Source organism: Bos grunniens, chromosome 12 (assembly GCF_055505025.1).
Source record: "Bos grunniens cultivar Pamir isolate PY7600 chromosome 12, Bosgru_T2T1.0, whole genome shotgun sequence".
Taxonomy (NCBI): domain Eukaryota; kingdom Metazoa; phylum Chordata; class Mammalia; order Artiodactyla; family Bovidae; genus Bos; species Bos grunniens.
In genome coordinates, this window is record NC_141176.1 from 73,478,935 (window position 1) to 73,499,023 (window position 20,089).

The following is a 20,089-nucleotide window of genomic DNA, read 5'->3' on the forward strand; positions in this document are numbered from 1 at the left end:
CATTAATCCATCCAGTGGATATTCAGGGTTGATTTACTTTAGGATTGACTGGTTTGATATTCTTTCAGTCCAAGGGACTCTCAAGAATCTTCTCCAGCACCACAGTTTGAAAGCATCAATTCTTTGGCACTCAGCTTTCTTTATAGTCCAACTCTTACATCTTACACCTACTGGAAAAACCATACAGCTTTGACTAGATGGACCTTTGTTGGCAAAGTAATGTCTCTGCTTTTCAATATGCTATCTAGGTTGGTCATAACTTTCCTTCCAAGAAGTAAGCGTCTTTTAATTTCATGGCTGTAGTCACCATCTGCAGTGATTTTGGAGCCCAGAAAAATAAAGTCTGAAACTGTTTCCCCATCTATTTGCCATGAAGTGATGGGACCAGATGCCATGATCTTCGTTTTCTGAATGTTGAGCTTTAAGCCAACTCTTTCACTCTCCACTTTCACTTTCATCAAGAGGCTTTTTAGTTCCTCTTCACTTTCTTCCATCAGGGTGGTGTCATCTGCATATCTGAGGTTATTGATATTTCTCCCGGTAAGCTTGAATCCAGCTTGTGTTTCTTCCAGTCCAGCGTTTCTCATGATGTACTCTGCATATAAGTTAAATAAGCAGGGTGACAATATACAGCCTTGATGTACTCCTTTTCCTATTTGGAAGCAGTCTGTTGCTCCATGTTCAGTTCTAACTGTTGCTTCCTGACCTGCATACAGGTTTCTCAAGAGGCATGTCAGGCGGTCTGGGATTCCCATCTCTTTCAGGATTCTCCAAAGTTTATTGTGATCCACACAGTCAAAGGCTTTGGCATAGTCAATAAAGCAGAAATAGATGTTTTTCTGGAACTCTCTTGCTTTTTCCAGGATCCAGCGGATGTTGGCAATTTGATCTCTGGTTCCTCTGCTTTTTCTAAAACCAGCTTGAGCATCAGGAAGTTCATGGTTCACATATTGCTGAAGCCTGGCTTGGAGAATTTTGAGCATTACTTTACTAGCATGGGAGATGAGTGCAATTGTGCAGTAGTTTGAGCATTCTTCGGCATTGCTTTTCTTTGGGATTGGAATGAAAACTGACCTTTTCCAGTCCTGTGGCCACTGCTGAGTTTTCCAAATTTGCTTACATATTGACTGCAGCACTTTCACAGCATTATCTTTCAGGATTTGGAGTAGCTCAACTGGAATTCCATCACCTCGACTAGCTTTGCTCGTAGTGATGCTTTCTAAGGCCCACTTGACTTCACATTCCAGGATGTCTGGCTCTAGGTCAGTAATCACACCATCGTGATTATCTGGGGCATAAAGATCTTTTTTGTACAGTTCTGTGTATTCTTGCCACCTCTTCTTAATATCTTCTGCTTCTCTTAGGTCCATACCATTTCTGTCCTTTATTGAGCCCATCTTTGCATGAAATGTTCCCTTGGTATCTCTAATTTTCTTGAAGAGATCTCTAATCTTTCCCATTCTGTTGTTTGCCTCTATTTTTTTGCATTGATCGCTGAGGAAGGCTTTCTTATCTCTTCTTGCTATTCTTTGGAACTCTGCATTCAGATGCTTATATCTTTCCTTTTCTCCTTTGCTTTTCACTTCTCTTCCTTTTCACAGCTATTTGTAAGGCCTCCCCAGACAGCCATTTTGCTTTTTTGCATTTCTTTTCCTTGGGGATGGTCTTGATCCCTGTCTCCGATACAATGTCATGAACCTCATTCCATAGTTCATCAGGTACTCTATCTATCAGATCTAGGTCCATAAATCTATTTCTCACTTGCATTGTATAATCATAAGGCATTTGATTTAAGTCATACCTGAATGGTCTAGTGGTTTTCCCTACTTTCTTCAATTTAAGTCTGAATTTGGCAATAAGGAGTTCATGATGTGAGCCACAGTCAGCTCCTGGTCTTGTTTTTGGTGACTGTATAGAGCTTTTCCATCTTTGGCTGCAAAGAATATAATCAATCTGATTTCGGTGTTGACCATCTGGTGATGTCCATGTGTAGAGTCTTCTCTTGTGTTGTTGGAAGAGGGTGTTTGTTATGACCAGTGCATTTTATTGGCAAAACTGTATTAGTCTTTGCCCTGCTTCATTCTGTATTCCAAGGCCAAATTTGCCTGTTACTCCAGATGTTTCTTGACTTCCTACTTTTGCATTCCAGTCCCCTATAATGAAAAGGACATCTTTTTTTGGGGGGGGGTGTTAGTTCTAAAAGGTCTTGTAGGTCTTCATAAAACCGTTCAACTTCAGCTTCTTCAGTGTTACTGGTTGGGGCATAGACTTGGATTACTGTGATTTTGAATGGTTTGCCTTGGAAACGAACAGAGATCATTCTGTCATCTTTGAGATTGCATCCAAGTACTGCATTTTGGACTCTTTTATTGACCATGATGGCTACTCCATTTCTTTTGAGGGATTCCTGCCCGCAGTAGTAGATATAATGATCATCTGAGTTAAATTCACCCATTCCATTCCATTTGAGTTCGCTGATTTCTAGAATGTCGACATTCACTCTTGCCATCTCTTGTTTGACCACTTCCAATTTGCCTTGGTTCATGGACCTGACGTTCGAGGTTCCTATGCAATATTCCCCTTACAGCATCAGACCTTGCATCTATCACCAGTCACATCCACATATCTGAGGTTATTGATATTTCTCCTGGGAATCTTGTTTCTAGCTTGAGCTTCATCCAGCCTGTCTTTTCACATGATGCAAATACATTAAATAAGCAGAATGATAATATACAACCTTGATGTATTTGTTTCCCAATTTGAACCTTATTTGTTTTTCTTGTTTTAGAAATAGACATACCATGTTTTATTGCACTTCCCAGATACTGCCTTTTTACAAATTGAGAGCTTATCAGAACCCTGTGTCAACAAATCTATGGGCACCATTTTTGAAACAGTATTTGATCATTCCATGTCTCTGTCTCACCTTTTGGTAATTCTCCCTATATGTCAAACTTTTTCACAATCATTGTTGTTGCTCTGGTGATCTGTAACATCAGTGTTACTGCTCTGACTTGCTGCAGTCTCCTCTATTGGTTAGTATTTTTTTAGCAATGCATTGCTTTTAGGTTAAAGTCTGTACATTGTTTTTTCAGACATAATGCTATTACACCCTTGGTAGGCTAGTGTAGTTAAACATAACTTCTGTGTGCTCTGGGAAACCAGAACATCCATATGACTCCTTTATTGCCATGTTCACTTCATTCCAGTGTTCTGGAACTGTACCTACACTGAGGGATGACTGTACCTCATTCCTTTTGGGAAAACAGGTGATTGTCTGTTCTGGAAGCTTTAACATGGACATAAAGATGAATGAATCTGTTGCAAAGACTGATGCTCCAGAGGGCGGGTGACCAGCCTCAAGGAGTAGCTGGGGAAGTGACAGATGCTGACGAAGGGCATAACCGACAGGGTTGTCACCATAAAGTCCCATTGCTTAAGGTGTAACTCAGGATTCAGAAAACTAAGATCATTGCATCTGGTCCCATCACTTCATGGCAAATAGATGGGAAACAGTCGAAACAGTGACAGACTTTATTTTTGCGGGTTCCAAAATCACTGCAGATGGTGACTGCAGCCATGAAATTAAAAATGCTTGCTCCTTGGAAGAAAAGTTGTGACCAACCTAGATAGCTTATTAAAAAGCAGAGACATTACTTTGCCAACGAAGTTCCATCTAGTCAAGACTATGGTTTTTCCAGTAGGCATGCATGGATGTGAGAGCTGAACTATAAAGAAAGCTGAGCACCAAAGAATTGATGCTTTTGAACTATGGTGCTGGAAAAGACTCTTGAGAGTCCCTTGAACAGCAAGGAGATCCAACCAATCCATCCTAAAGGAGATTAGTCCTGAATATTCACTGGAAGGACTGATGTTGAAGCTGAACCTCCAATACATTGGCCTCCTGATGTGAAGAACTGACTTATTTGAAAAGACCCTGATGTTGGGAAAGATTGAAGGCAGGAAGAGAAGGGGATGACAGAGGATGAGATGGTTGGATGGCATCACCGACTCATAGGACATGAGTTTGAGTAAATTCCCGGATTTGGTGATGGACAGGGAGGCCTGGTGTGCTGTAGTCCGTGGGGTCACAAAGAGTCAGACACGACTGAGCAACTGAACTAAACTGAAGGTGTAATAATTACATTTTATTGCCCAAGTGAATACTTCTGCACAAAGATAGATGGATTTTTTAAATTTTATTTTCTAATTGAATTTAATCCATAATAATATATTTTTGTTATAAAAAAGCAATGAATGTGCAAAGTAGAATAGGGAAATAAAAGAAAATCTCATAAAGGGAAGATTACAAAATACTCACTACCAGAAAGTAACAGTTGTTTAATACTATAATATTATTTGGGTATCACTAGAGCCAGTTTAATAATTTTTTATGCAAAACAAATTATTTTATTAGCAGAATTTTGATTTATTCTTAAAATTCCCCATGTCATTTATTAATTTTCCATAGCTTGGTTCTTAACATTCATCATAGAGATAGAGTATAATAATCTCAAACTTAGACATTTATATATTTTCCCAATTGTCACTTTTATCAAAAATTTTGAGATGGATTTCTAGATGGACATATCTAGATGGATATAGTTTTGTTCACTGTAAGTAAATCAGAGAAAGGACATGTTGGGAAATAAATGTGACCTAATTAATAGCTTTGTTTATTTGTTGACTTTCCAAAGGGATTTACTGTGATTTGGTTCATTCAGTTCAGTAGCTCAATCGTGTCCGACTCTTTGCGACCCCATGAATCGCAGCACACCAGGCCTCCCTGTCCATCACCAACTCCCGGAGTTCACTCAGACTCATGTCCATCGAGTCGGTGATGCCATCCAGCCATCTCATCCTCTGTCGTCCCCTTCTCTTCCTGCCCCCTACCCTCCCAGCATCTGAGTCTTTTCCAATGAGTCATTAAGCACCATTAATGTGTCAGGCTTGGAATTCTATTTCACAAAGAAGTTTTCTCAATATTTATTAAACATGATGGAGTCATAGTGATAGTAATATAATCTTCCTTACTTTCTCTGTTGCCACAAAACAGAGGAGCAAGACAGACAAATTAGAAATGCTCTTTATCCTGACTCACCACTATCTCTACACTAGAGGGTTCTTCCTGTAGTTTTCAGGATTAGCTGGGTGCTCGTCACCTGCTTTCTCTGCAGCCAACAGCACAGCCCTTCCCTCCAGTCTCTGCTCACTGCAGTCTTCATATCACCCGGAATCTCCCTGGTAACGTGAGCAAAGGGAGCATGTGACAATCTGCACTTGCTCTAACAGTATTGTTGTCTGTGGTCAACATTTTCACTGTCTCTAGTTAAAGTATTCTTTGGCAATGAATGAAGAAGAACCAAAAGCAGAACTAAGAAACTCATATCCCATCTCTTCTGTTTGTAGTCAATTTATGGTTCTGTATTTTTTTATGTTTCTTCCTCAACACAAACCTCTTATTAGAATTTTCTCACAGAAGAGAAAACCAAAACTGTTTTAACATCCCCACCTGAAAAGCCCAAAACAGCTCATACCTAACTACAGTTTTACTTAAATTCTGTTTTTCACCTTCATGAAACTTTTCTTTCATAAACCTGCAAGGCTGCAATTAGAACATTTGAGAAGAGAAAAACTCCCTCAAAAACATGCCAAGAGATTTCATTCAAGTTTTCAGAGGAGAGATAACTAACACTGAGGTAGAAAGCATAGTCAGGGAGGAGAAATACTTTATGAAGGGGTCACTTATGTGCAAAAGCAACAGTTTTGAGAGAGCAGCTGTGGAGGTGACTGTGACCCAGCATTCATTTTTCCCCCAGTGAGAGAATGATTTATTATTTCAAGACCTAAGAAATGATTTTGAGTTAATACTTACCACATTGTCCAGTCACTGAGAAAACTACAGGCACCATTTTAACAATGAGGAATCTACCTTCCAGGGTTGGACAACTCTCCTGTGTCATCACCTGGTGGCCAAAGACAGAGGTCTGACTCTCAGGTCTTTCCCCTCACAACTCTCCATATTGCTAAGTGGGATCTATCTCTATTGTTGTCATCATTTCCCAGCATCTTTCTTATCAGGCTTTTCCTCCACCCTCTCCTGTCCCCCACCTTTCCATGTACTCATCTACATCACTGGTAACATCCTGCCAGTGAAAATGGATGAAATTATCTTACAGTGGGTCCATTTCATTTTTATGTCTAGGACAGCTACTGGGAATATCTGCACACAAACAGCTTGATGAACACATCTTCATTGAGCTTATGTAACTGACTGACTCATACAACATAATGTTAGAACTTGATAAGCCATTCAAGTTTGGGGTTCCAGGAGAGGTCCTGGGGTTCAGGGATTGTTGTCGTAGCAACTTGAATGTATGATTTAGTTTATAGTTTACTTGGGTTACAGGAAGAGAGGGGACAGAGGAAAATTATAGGAACCTTTTCTTATAAAAGATGTTAAAAATTCAAAATTATACCTATTTTTCTGTACAGAAAGAGAATTTGGATTTGCTTTGTGTTTATTTGTTCTGGAATATCTAGACTCTTTGATCAAACCAGTAAATATAAAGGCTAAGTTGATAAATTTCTATTTCTGGCCTTTTCTTAGTCTGTGTCCCATCTCAGCTCTTATAGCCTCTGACGTGAGCCTTGGCTTTTAAGTTTGATTGGGTCCCATCTGTTTTTGCTGTTATTTCTTTTACTTTGGGAGAGTGAACTAAGAAAATATTTGCTGCAGTGTAGTCAAAGAGTCTTTTGTCTGTGCTTTCCTTTAGTTTTATAGTGCTCAGTCTTAAAATAGGTCTTTAAACAATTTTGACTTTATTTTTGTGTATGGCGTGAGTGAGTGTTCTAATTTCATTCATTTTCAGGTGTCCAGCTTTCCCAGTACTGTTAACCAAAGAAACTGTATTTTTCTCCATTCTTGTCTACTCTTTCAAAGATTAATTGACCATAGATGTATGGAGACCAGTGTTTTAAAACTGCAGTTTTTCTTATTCAACATGGGGAAAACAGTTATGTTCTATTATGCTATGCTTAAGTAAAATTGCACATTTGGGGCATCTAAATTGGTATGCCAAGTTACAGAACATTTAAATTATTATGTGGATAAAACAGTTTAAATTATTGTTGTACTTATTTGAGAACGCTGCCCTTAGCAATGATCCACAATAGTAAACAAATGATTAACAGGAAAATGGCCTTCATGAGACTTAATAAATGTCTCCAATTAAATACAAAGGATGAAATTAATTGAAATACCTAGATGTGGAAAAACAACCTGTATCTCGTTTAGAGTTCCAGAATATTCTCTTCTTTTTAAAAAAGTTAATTTTTTAAATTTATTTATTTTAAGCTGTGCTGGATCTTCCTTGCTGCACAAGCTTTTCTCTAGTTGCAGTGAGTGGAACTCTTTTTGAGCAGTGTGAAGACCTCTTATTGTGGTGGCTTCTCTTGGTGCAGAGCACAGGCTCTAGGCACGTGGGTTTCAGTAGTTGTGACACATGGGCTCAGGAGTTGTGGCTCCCAGACTCTAGAGCACATACTGTATAGTTGTAGCCCACAGATTTAGTTGCTCTGCACCCTGTGGGATCTTCCAGGACAAGGGATTGAACACGTGATTCCTGCATTGTCATGCAGATTCTTTTACCACTGAGCCACCAGGAAGCCCATCCAGCATATTCTCTTAAGATACATGTACTCTAAACATGACCTAAATGAAGACTTGAGTACTTCTTAGCATCAGGACTGTTTTTATAATTATGTCATTTGGGCCATTTATTTCAGACACTTTTTTCTCTCCAGAACCATTAACCAAAGTCACTAATAAGTGGAAAGGCAGAGGTAAGAGCCCCTTCCTCTCCTTTTCAATTTCCATTTAGCAGACTTATTAATGAGCAATAAAAAGGGTGAAAGGCAGGTAGTTTAAGAGGGAGAAACAAAGTAAAAAAGATATTAATAATTTGTGAAAACAGATTCAGATCCTAGAGATTCAGAGCCTAGGCAGTTAGACTGGGCTGCCCCATATTCTCTGCAGGCTGAGATCACTGGAATTCGGAGCTCTATTTCTTACTTGCTTCTTTAGTCTTACCAAAGACAAAACTGGATTTCTAGAGAATTTTTCTGTGCAGAGCAATTCTGTAAAAGCTGCTTCTGTACCAGCTCTTTTTGCCAGCCTTCCACTCTCAGAAGAATAAACCACAACCACAGCCAACTTCTAGAAGCATCTCAACCTCTCAGACAAGGGATTCTGTTCTTCTTAGCAGCTGACATAATCCAGGACCTGAAAGAAATTCTGAACGTGTTTTCTTTTTTCCCTAAATACTGCTCAGATTCTCAAATCAACTTGACATTTAATTTGTGATCAGGGCTCTGCCTGCTGGTTTGTAGGTCATCACCCTACTTTTTAGATAAATGCAGTTTCATTTTCTGCAATCAAGATATTTCCCAACTCTGTGTATCTGTATAAATTGCCACAAAGCTCAGAGCCTGAGAGCTAAAAGCACTAACTAATGATAACAACCCCAAATACCCTGGGCAGAATATAAGATGCTACAGAGTGCCAGTAATCCTAGTGTAAAACTCATTTTCTTCCTTTCCGATAACATTGTAATATTAAAAGTTCAGGCGAGGCCTTTGTCTGCCCAGTAAAACAGTAATCAGATCATTTAAACACCACCCAGTCCTACCACCCACACCGAGTCTGTCTGTTCTCCCTGTCTTGCCCTTTTTTGAAATATTGTCTGGGCTATAATATGGTACTGAGAGATATTGTGTGCTAATGGATTTCTTTCTGATGTTAACAGGTTTTGGATTCATGGATATATAGAGAAGCTGGAGAGCCACGTAATTTGCTGCAGAATAAAAACAGCCTATTTTACAAGATGGCGCGACAACTGGGTGAGGCTGAGGTCACTGCCCTCACTGAAAGGGCAAAATAGGTGAGCTCGCTGCAGGGAGTTGTAATTAAAGTTTGTCTCCAGGGTTCAATCTTCACAATCTCCATTGGGTGACTGATAACAAGCACTCTGTGCCCTTATAAGCCTCCACAGAGGAAGTCTCATGGCTGGGTCTTAACAACACATTGCAGGTTGAAGGCAGATCTGCCGGGATTCTGCAGCAGATTTGGGGGTGGGGTGGATATGTGTGCTCCTCAGTGTGTGCACATTTGCGCCTGAGAGATGTCAGATTGGACTTTCCACAGTTTGGACTCTGGGTTCAGAATCTCATAGAGCACAGAAAACTCATTTTGTAAACCCTTCACATTCATTCTGATTGGTGCTCAGCACATTTGTACTAAAAGTGCTATCAAGAAATATCCAGGAAATTTGAGAGTTTAAGGGAAAACAGTTTAGAATATTTTGGCTTTAGCAAGATTTACCAGGGAAAGGTGTGGGTTTTTTCTGTTTTCTAATCCGTAAGGAAAACGTCTACCTGATATTATCACTTTATCCTTAATTACTGTTGTTTAGAATTAGGTCCAATACTTTGGCCACCTAATGCGAAGAGTTGGCTCATTGGAAAAGACCCTGATACTGGGAGGGATTGGGGGCAGGAGGAGAAGGGGACGACAGAGGATAAGATGGCTGGATGGCATCACCGACTCAATGGACATGAGTTTGAGTGAACTCCAGGAGTAGGTGATGGACAGGGAGGCCTGGTGTGCTGTCAGACACGACTGAGCAACTGAATTGAACTGAACTGAACTGAACTGAGAGTTAGGTCCAGTTGCCCCTCTATGCTTCCTCTACCTCCTAGAAGGTGAAATTGTCATCAGGACAAATCAAGAACCCACAGTACCTTAACTCTATAGTCAGAATGGTGCTTGAAGGTTTACAAAGCACTTTCTCTGAGATGGGGTGTATAATGCACTGTACATGGTTTGAGGAAGTTTCTCAATGGGTAACATTCAGGTCACGTGACACTTTCCTAAAAAAGGTGAGATGGTAACTGAGGTCTGGTTTAAGAGACTTAGCCATTGTCATAGAGCTGCCTGTAATTCTTTCTGGAACAAGGTGGGAGTGGGTTGATGAGAAGATAGAAGGAGGAAAGAAAGGTTTGGTGTCTTACCCCTCGACATTTGTGGTTCATGGTGGGATGAGGCTTCCAGCTGCATGCTATGAGGCTTACCCATCAAAAATTTATTTCTGGGTATTAAATTAACTGTGTATTTTCCCTTCTTCATGCTTTTTTGCATTTCCCAGATTTTCACTTGTGAGTAGAATAATTACTAGTGTAGTATTTAAAATACATCTTAAAGAAAACATGTCCCAGTATCTTAAGTACTTCTATATGAAAGATTTATCTAAAATGTGGTCTAAGTTCCCTCTGTTACTGTCTCTTCTCAGTCCTCCTTAGAAATAGAGGAAATGCAGAGCAAGACCTTCTACTGCTCATAGGTTAGGAAATTGCCTGGGTCACAGAGCAGGCTGAACAGCTGGTGGAGTTGGAGTTCATACGCAGGTTTAGAAATAAGGAAGTCTGTGTTCTGAACTTTTTTTATAAGTACTATATTTTGTGCAAATCTTGAGAAGTTGAACAAAGAACTCTGTAATTTTTATGCCTGAAATTCACAGAGTGCTTTCATCTACTAGAATGTCTCCCAGTCAGACCTTTCCTCCTAAGACCTAGAGATTCCTAGAGACCCAGAGATTCCTAGAGACCCAGGAATCTCCAAAAACCCTTTTGCTCTTTTGACCTCAGGTATTTCATATCAAAAAGAGATGTACCCACCTATGTGCCACAGTCTTAATTTAAAGCCTATGCTATCATTATATTTTATCTAGACATTGAGTAATGAGAAATAGATCACAGAATTTTAGATCAGTCCAGATCATATAAGGTAATAGGATTCAACACCTTCATTTTACAGGTGAGGAAACTAAGGCCCTTAGAAGGAACGTGGCCCTATGTATGAAACTGATGTTTAGTTAATTTGCAGCAGACTCAGAATTAGAAATCGGTTCTTTCAGTGAATGTCTTAAATCAAGTGTAACATACACATGGAAGCAGGCTTAGGTCATGGAATTAGAAATCTTGTGATTCCTGGCCTAATAACCCCGCACCTACTCTAACAATACTAATGATAAGTTACATTTGGGTAGTTCTTTATAATTCATTTTATATTGTTCTCACATGTGTGATTTCACTTAATCTCATGATGGTCCATTTTTATCCCATGTCATGGATGAGTAAAGTGGATCCAGGCTTACCTAAGGTCACAGAGCTGGTCCAGGGAGCACAGAGGGGCAATTGCTGGGGGAGGCTGAGTGCTGCCCTAGGTACTGTGTTCTGCGTTGAGTCTGAGAACACTGCTCCTTTCACATGGTTGCCACGGTGGGGCCATCACCCAAGTTCAGAGTGGCAGAACCTCAGTCTTGGATTCTCGTCCTGCCTCTGGGTCAGGTCACCTCTAAGGAAAGAAATACATTTCTTGATTCTCATCCCAGTTGAATATCTTCTTGGCATTATTTATGCATGCTCTGCATCTTCTTAGGTGAGCTGTCAGATTATCAGTTTTTTGAATGTGCAAGCATCAGATACCAATGCATTGTTGAGAGCTGTAACACTGGGAACATTAGCCTAAGTCAACAAGGTTTTCACTCTAATAGAGCAGAATTCATTCATCTTAAAAGAAAATCCAACATCTGGGGAAAGGTGCTTCCAAGTCACATTTTTTTTTTAATTTTATTTTATTTTTAAACTTTACATAATTGTATTAGTTTTGCCAAATATCAAAATTAATCCATCACAGGTATACATGTGCTCCCCATCCTGAACCCTCCTCCCTCCCCATACCATCCCTCTGGGTCGTCCCAGTGCACTAGCCCCAAGCATCCAGTATCGTGCATTGAACTTGGACTGGCATCTCGTTTCATACATGATATTTTACATGTTTCAATGCCATTCTCCCAAATCTTCCCACCCTCTCCCTCTCTCACAGAGTCCAAATACACAGTTCAGGTGAGCTGATCACTGTTTGATTAACCCATTTAGATGGTCCATGAAATAGCAGAGAAAGTACCTTTTAGATACATAAAGCTGAAGGGTACATTAGTTTGCTAGGACTGCCAAGCAAAGTACCACAGAGTAGGTGACTCAACAGAAACTTATTTCCTCACATCCCTGGAGGCTGCAAGTCTCAGGTCAAGGTGTCGGCAGGGTTGGTTTCCTCTGAGGACGCTCTCCTTGGCTTAGAGATGCTGTCTTCTCTCTTTGTCCTCACATGGTCTTCCCTCTCTGTGTGTCTGTGTCCTGATCTATTCTTATAAGAACCCCAGTCTATTAGATTAGGACCCACCTGTATGACTTCATGTTAACTTTATTGTCTCTTTAAAGACCCTGTTTCCAAATAGTCATATTCTGAGGTACTGGGGGATTTAGGACTTCAACATGTAAAACTGGACAGGACAGTTCAGCCTGTAATAGAGGATAAATGCCTTCCATTCATTCTGTTCTGTGATGAAGTAGACCTGGTTGAGGCTTTCTGAAGTTTCTTTGCTCCCAGTGTGTAACAGCTGTCATGTTGTCTGTTCATGAAATCACCTAATACAACCAGAAGTTATAAAATCCTAATATGCTAGCTCTAGGAGCCTGGACCAGTTTGAATAGGTGGAGGAGGCACTTAGCATCCACGTGGTCTTGTGTCCCCAAGGTCCCTGAGCCTCAGGTCCTCACCTGGGTGTAGAGCAGGGATTACAGCCCTGCTGGCTTCACAGTTATTACGAGGATCAGATGAGAGAGCAGATGCTTTCAGAATATAGTGTTTTATGGTGTAAAAGTAGGATCATTTTTAAAAAGACTGTAGACAGAAGACTTGTCTCCCAATAATAAAACAAATATACTCATAGTTCTTCTAGATAGGTTTCAGTTCAGTTCAGTCACTCAGTCGTGTCCAATTTTTGGCGACCCCAATGACTGCAACAAGCCAGGCCTTCCTGTCCATTACCAACTCCGAGAATCCACCCAAACCCATGTCCATTGAGTCAGTGATGCCATCCAACCATCTCATCCTCTGTCGTCCCCTTCTCCTCCTACCCTCAATCTTTCCCAGCATCTAGGTCTTTTCAAATGAGTCAGCTCTTCACATCAGGTGGCCAAATTATTGGAGTTTCAGCTTCAACATCAGTCCTTCCAATGAACACCCAGGACTGATCTCCTTTAGGATGGACTGCTTGGATCACCTTGCAGTCCAAGGAACCCTCAAGAGTCTTTTCCAACACCACAGTTCAAAAGCATCAATTCTTCGGCTCTCAGCTTTCTTTATAGTCCAAATCTCACATACATACATGACCACTGGGAAAACCATAGCCTTGACTAGATGGACCTTTGTTGACAAAGTAAAGTCCCTTTTTTTTAATATGCTGTCTAGGTTGGTCATAACTTTTCTTCCAAGGAGTAAGCATCTTTTAATTTCATGGCTGCAATCACCATCTGCAGTGATTTTGGAGCCCCCCAAAATAAAGTCAGCCACTGTTTCCACTGATTTCCCATCTATTTGCCGTGAAGTGATGGGACCAGATGCCATGATCTTTGTTTTCTGAATGTTGAGCTTTAAGCCAACTTTTTCACTCTCCTCTTTCACTTTCATCAAGATGCTCTTTAGTTGTTCTTCACTTTCTGCCATAAGGGTGGTGTCATCTGCATATCTGAGGTTATTGATATTTCTCCTGGCAATCTTGATTCCAGCTTGTGCTTCCTCCAGCCCAGCGTTTCTCATGATGTACTCTGCATATAAGTTAAATAAGCAGAGTGACAATATACAGCCTCGAGGTACTCCTTTTCGTATTTCGAACCAGTCTGTTGTTGCATGTCCAGTTCTAACTGTTGCTTCCTGACCTACATACAGGTTTCTCAAGAAGCAGGTCAGGTGTCTGGTATTCCTATTTCTTTCAGAATTTTCCTCAGTTTATTGTGATCCACACAGTGAAAGGCTTTGGTATAGTCAATAAAGCAGAAATAGATGTTTTTCTGGAACTCTCTTGCTTTTTCCATGATCCAGCGGATGTTGGCAATTTGATCTCTGGTTCCTCTGCCTTTCGTAAAACCAGCTTGAACATCTGGAAGTTCATGGTTCATGTATTGATGAAGCGTGGCTTGGAGAGTTTTGAACATTACTAGCGTGTGAGATGAGTGCAATTGTGCGGTAGTTTGAGCACTCTTTGACATTGCCTTTCTTTGGGATTGGAATGAAAACTGACCTTTTCCAGTCCTGTGGCCACTGCTGAGTTTTCCGAATTTGCTAGCATATTGAGTACAGCACTTTCACAGCATCATCTTTCAGGATTTGAAATAGCTCAACTGGAATTCCATCACCTCCACTAGCTTTGTTCGTAGTGATGCTTTCTAAGGCCCACTTGACTTCACATTCCAGGATGTCTGGCTCTAGGTGGGTGATCACACCATCGTGATTATCTGGGTCATGAAGATCTTTTATGAACAGTTCTTCTGTGTATTCTTGCCACCTCTTCTTAATATCTTCTGCTTCTCTTAGGTCCATACCATTTCTGTCCTTTATTGAGCCCATCTTTGCATGAAATATTCCCTTGGTATCTCTAATTTTCTTGAAGAGATCTCTAGTCTTTCCTAGCTTTAGATAGCTTTAGAGACTCTAAATCAGAGATCCCCAACCACTGAAGTTCCTTTCAGTATTCAGTTCAGGTATTTCAGACCATGAAGCAAAGTCCTTTTCAGTTGAAAGTTGCTAAAAATAATATTTTTCTTTATAAAAATTATATTGAGAAGGGTTATGAAGGAAGGAACCAGGTAATTCTAGAAAGAATATCAAGCAGTAGAAAATGAAATTTATTTTCTTTTTTCCTTTTGCTTTTCACCAAAAAAGTACATAAGGATATAATCACAAAATATGGCTAGCTTAATAAAATGGAGGAGGGTGATGGTATGCAATTAACCCCCTCTCCCACCCCCCACCAGGAGTTTTATTTTTAAATGCTTCCATTACAATGGTAATAGCTTCAGATTTCAGCCAGTGAGGCTCAAGCATTCTTGGAGGGCTTATTTTTCTCCTTAAATGACATTTAAATATATAGCATTTTGTATGCAGAGCTGTTTGCTGGGAGCAGGTTATGTTAGCAGCAAGAGAATAATAAAGTGCACTTACTATAAAGGTAGGTGTCCTAGTGCTTTTCTGTTTCATGTGTGACTCTCTCTCACAATAACTTTGTTTACAGCACCCACAAATGCACTTGTAGTCAGGTTTTATAAAAGAAATCTGAATCATATGTCTAAGCAACCCAGTTTGTGACACGAGTCAGCCTCTGATAGACGATATATTTTCCATTTTAAAGACTCAAACGAAACTTTTCACATTCTTCTTTGAGGATAAAGAGTTACATTTGAAGTCGTTTTTTGCCCAAACAGATTCAGAGATAAGGCTTCACAAACCCTGACATTATTTTGTTATGTGCATCTGTTAGGAACTGAGATATAATACAGCTACTGAAAATTGTTGATTGTGGACCTTGACAGCACTTCACTTCCTCTGTGTTCTGATTATACACTGAGAAAACCTGTATCTCTTACAGTTCAGCTAGAATTTGGTAGAATTCAAGAACTCCAAGGCCTGGCAGAGATCCGTCCTATTATTTGGTATCATCCTTCATTTTAGAGAAGTCACTTGTTTGATTCCTGGCTAAAGCTTTTGATTCCCTTTCATTCTTGGGAAGTATCCACAGATCACATTTCTATAGGGCCTATGATTGCTTTGCCAAACAAATTAAACACCAGGTTATTTCATACATATATACCAGTGTTTCAGTTCTTGTCAGTCAGAGTTTTTAAAATATAAAGATTACAACCTGATATTAACATCCAAATCTGTTGTGCTCCTTTTATGTGTGAAAATGAGAAGCCCGGTTGAGGTGCAAGATTTCTTATCCTCTTTGTTACCCTGTTTTTAATTTATTCCAGGGAGTAAAATGATTTTGCTTATCAATTTATTGTAGTGATAAAGCATATCTGTGAATCAGAATGATCAAAAATCTAGGAGATCTACAGGTTGTTTGGCATTTAACCCAGCCCCACTGAAGGTTTTAGTGGAGCTATTTCCTCCATAGATTAAATACAGCCCTGGTTTTTTAAAACTGTTCCCCCTATAGTGATATGATTGCTTCACATGAAGAAGGAAACCTAGAAATGTGTTGTCTTAGGAGAAGGACACTGAAACTTTTAAACATGTTGATTTTGTCTTTTTCTCCCTCAGGTGTACTTCAAAAGGAGATAGCCAGATGTTACTCACAGTAACCTTGTGGTTATGAATATTTCCAGTGGACAGCCCTCAGCCTTAATAATTTTTGAGTCAACACTGATTCTCCCATGAGTTCATGTCTACTCCAAAGGCTTTTTTCCAATAGCTTTTCAACTGCATAAACTATATTCTATGTTTCTTATACTGGCAACAAATATTTACACATTACAAGATGTTAGTTCTCCAACTTCACTCAAGATTTCAAGCTCTTGGAAAAGGATTTATTATATTTATTTATATGTTATAATGTTTTCTTTATTATGCAAATGAAAGGCATAGGCCACCTATAAAAGCTGTGTCCCAGATTTTGTGTCCTGAGAGACTCCAGAGCCGAAATCATTTTCTAAGATTTGAGACAAAGTTTTCACAGATGGTTTTTTACTGTTCCTAGAATTACATATTACTTTCTGATTTTATCAGAGATTCTGTTTACTTGAAGACTGTGTGAAGTTGCTGTTTTGTGTCACCACTTCCTTTGACATGACTAGGATCCATTTTTCCACCAAAAGACCTCTGGTTAAAATACTATAGAGAAAACTGATAGGAAAACATACAATATACTATAGTTTAACAACAACAACAAAAAAGAAAGGATATATGGTTAAATACAGAAGGACAATATCATATGTTCTAAGAGAGAAGGAAAAGAAAATATGCTTTCTCAAAACAGGAGCCCTTCTAGGGGATTTGCTAATGAAGGACAGACATGTGCTAGACTGTCTTCTAGATAGAGGATTTTATTTTTTTTACATTAAGAATTGTGGTAAAGTATATATAACATAAAATTTGCCATATAACCATTTTTAATCACACAATCCAGTGGCATTAATCACATTCACAGTGTTGTGCAACCATCACTGTCTGGGTCAGTTCAGTTCAGTTCACTCTCTCAGTCATGTCCGACTCTTTGTGACCCCATGAACCACAGCAAGCCAGGCCTCCTTATGCATCACCAGCTCCCAGAGTCTACCCAAACCCATGTCCATCGAGTCAATGATGCCATCCAACCATCTCATCCTCTGTCATCCCCTTTTCCTCCTGCCCTCAATCTTTCCCAGCCTCAGGATCTTTTCAAATGAGTCAGCTCTTCGCATCAGGTGGCCAAAGTATTGGAGTTTTAGCTTCAGCATCAGTCCTTCCAATGAACACCCAGGACTGATCTCCTTTAGGATGGACTGGTTGGATCTCCTTGCAGTTCAAGGGACTCTCAAGAGTCTTCTCCAACACCACAGTTTGAAAGCATCAATTCTTCAGCACTCAGCTTTCTTTATAGTTTATCTCTCACATCCATACATGACCAATGGAAAAACCATAGCCTCGACTAGATGGACCTTTGTTGGCAAAGTAATGTCTCTGCTTTTAATATGCTGTCTAGTAACTTTTGGTAATTATGTGCTTCCTATTCAGTGTGTTATTTCTGCAGTCATTTTGATAAGTTTCATTTTTCTAGGAGTAGCTCTGTTTCCTCTGAGTTTTTGAGCTTGATTGGCATAAATTTATTCACAACATCTTATATGTTTAGTCTTTGCAGCATCTCCAACTGTGTTCTTTTGGCTTTTTAATTTTCTTTGAGCCTTCTTTTTTTATGAATAATCTTGCATAAATTTTTCCTGTTTTCAAAGAATCAACTTTTTGTTTGATTGCTGCTCTTTCTATTTTCCCTAGTTCATTGTATCATTCTTTCTTTCCTTCAACTTTTCCTTTACTTTGAGGTTTTTTTTTTATAAATTCTTAAATTGGAAATAGGTTAATAATGTCATTATTTTTGTAATATAAGTATATAAAGCCAACTCCCCCCACCGCCAAGATCCACTTTAGCTGCAACCTGCAAGTTTTGATACTCACCACTAATCAATAGCCATAGTATTATATATTTTCTAATTCCTAATTTAATTCATTAACTATATGTTTCACCCGTGAGTTATTCATAAGTATATTGTTATCTAAATTTCAAATGCTAATTGATTTTTTCTGTTAGATTGAACCATGTGGAACTGCTAACGTTCAGCCTTTTTATAAGCCATACAGTGGAACTTCCATGTGGTTCAACCTAATAGTTTACTTTTGTTTTTAATAACATAATGTCATTTTTGTCAGACAATATTAGATTGTGGATTTTAAATCAAAGGTAACCACATTCACACAAAAAGTCCTTGTTACCCCTGTTTTGTATTTTATTTGGGGGGGTTTAAAATGTTATAAGTATGTGTGTAATCAGTAATTTTCAAATAAAAGCCCTCCCCAAGTACTGGAATGTTTTCTGACATGTGTTGCTGGCTGGTTCTCTGGGATGCAGACTGGGATGCAGTTTAGTGCTGGGATAAGTATCAGGGGGTGCCCTTGGGATCAACACTTGTGGCATCAGGAGGAAATAAACAGGATAGAGCAGAGGGAAAGATCAAGATGCATCACTGGCCAGATGACTTTAACTGACCCCATGGAGAGCTGGAGTGAAGATGGCCCTTCAGGGTTATCCTGACATGTCCAGTGGCCAGGTATTTATACCTCCACCCAGATGGGACATTGCAGAGAAGCTGCCCCCAGAAGACCTAGTGGCTGAAGACTGCCCACCTACAGCACTTCCAGCAACTGGAGAACGAGTCCTTGAAGGGAGGTCTGGGCAGCCCATCTCGATGTTATGCAACAGCATGTATCACAGTTCCAGACATGAGTGATTAGGCTGTGCTGTGGGGGAAACTCTTGGTGACTGCCATGTAAGTCAAAACGATGATTTAGTGATTCTTCTCAGTGCCCTTTGGTCTAAAAAAAGTAGAGAAGAAGGTCCATGTAGAGGAGACAGCCTCATCTCTAGGCTCAGCCCAGTTGTCACCCCTGCTAGGAAGTCACCTTAAGATTAATCCTTGTCCTAGGTAACTTGGATTTCTGCAATACCCTGACCACCTCTCATTTGTTAAACTGAACCATCTTTGGTTAGTGTCTTGCTGTCACCATCTTGAGATACTTCATTTTTAAACAAGGGTCCCTATTCTTTCCATTTTGCACTGAGTCCTATAAATTATGTAACCTGCCCTAACTATGAGTATTCATAAGCATTCTGTTTTCTTATAAAACTAAGTGAGAAAAAGACTTTAAACTGTGCCCTATTCACTTTTAATTCCATCTCCCAGCACAGTATGTGTCACATAGCAGGTGCTCCATAAATGTTTGCTGAATGCATGAATGAATGAATGGTATTGAGAACAAACCTTCCTTCTCAGCTTCATAATTTTGAAGTTTAAAGAGGTAGTTTGGGATAACAGAAAGCCCTGGTTTTGGAGTCAGTCGGTCACAGATCTGCACGCCAGTTCTTTCTCTACTACTTACTAGCAGTGTGAGCACCTGAAGAATGTACTGTCCAGAGTGGGACACTTGAGAGTGAAAGGAAAGCAATAACCAGCCAAGGTGCCAGGAAAATAAACTGGCACCATCCTTGACAAAATGGACTCTGGTCACCCCATAGCCATGTAGCCATAGTTACATGCTTGGATAAGTGTCTCAACCTCTGAATCTCAGCTTCATCTGGAAAATGAATATAGTTTCTGTACTTCCATTCTTTGGTTGGGAAGATGGATGGACCAAGAGCATCCAAAGGCACAAGGTGGAATCATTGACCTTGGTGATTCCTAATTACCAGGAGAGGAGAGCAAGATGGATGTGGATGAAGGTAGGTTTGTAGATTGTAGAAGATGTATTTGAGAAGGTCCTCATTTAATAGCCTAAACCAAACTGTTTGTCCTTCACAGATAAAAATGGAATATGCACACGAGGAGCACATGCTCTGGAATCAGGCTTTCAGGGACAATTACTGGTTCCTCTGGGCAC

General features: G+C 39.7%; 1 long non-coding RNA gene across 1 annotated transcript; it reads left to right on the top strand.

Moving 5' to 3' along the window:
• The first annotated feature begins 8,805 nt into the window (after positions 1–8,805).
• LOC147361898 (uncharacterized) lies at positions 8,806–18,521 on the top strand. Its single transcript, XR_015138364.1, has 2 exons — positions 8,806–8,942; positions 16,223–18,521. It is a non-coding gene; the product is annotated as an uncharacterized LOC147361898 (long non-coding RNA).
• Positions 18,522–20,089: the final 1,568 nt, after the last annotated feature.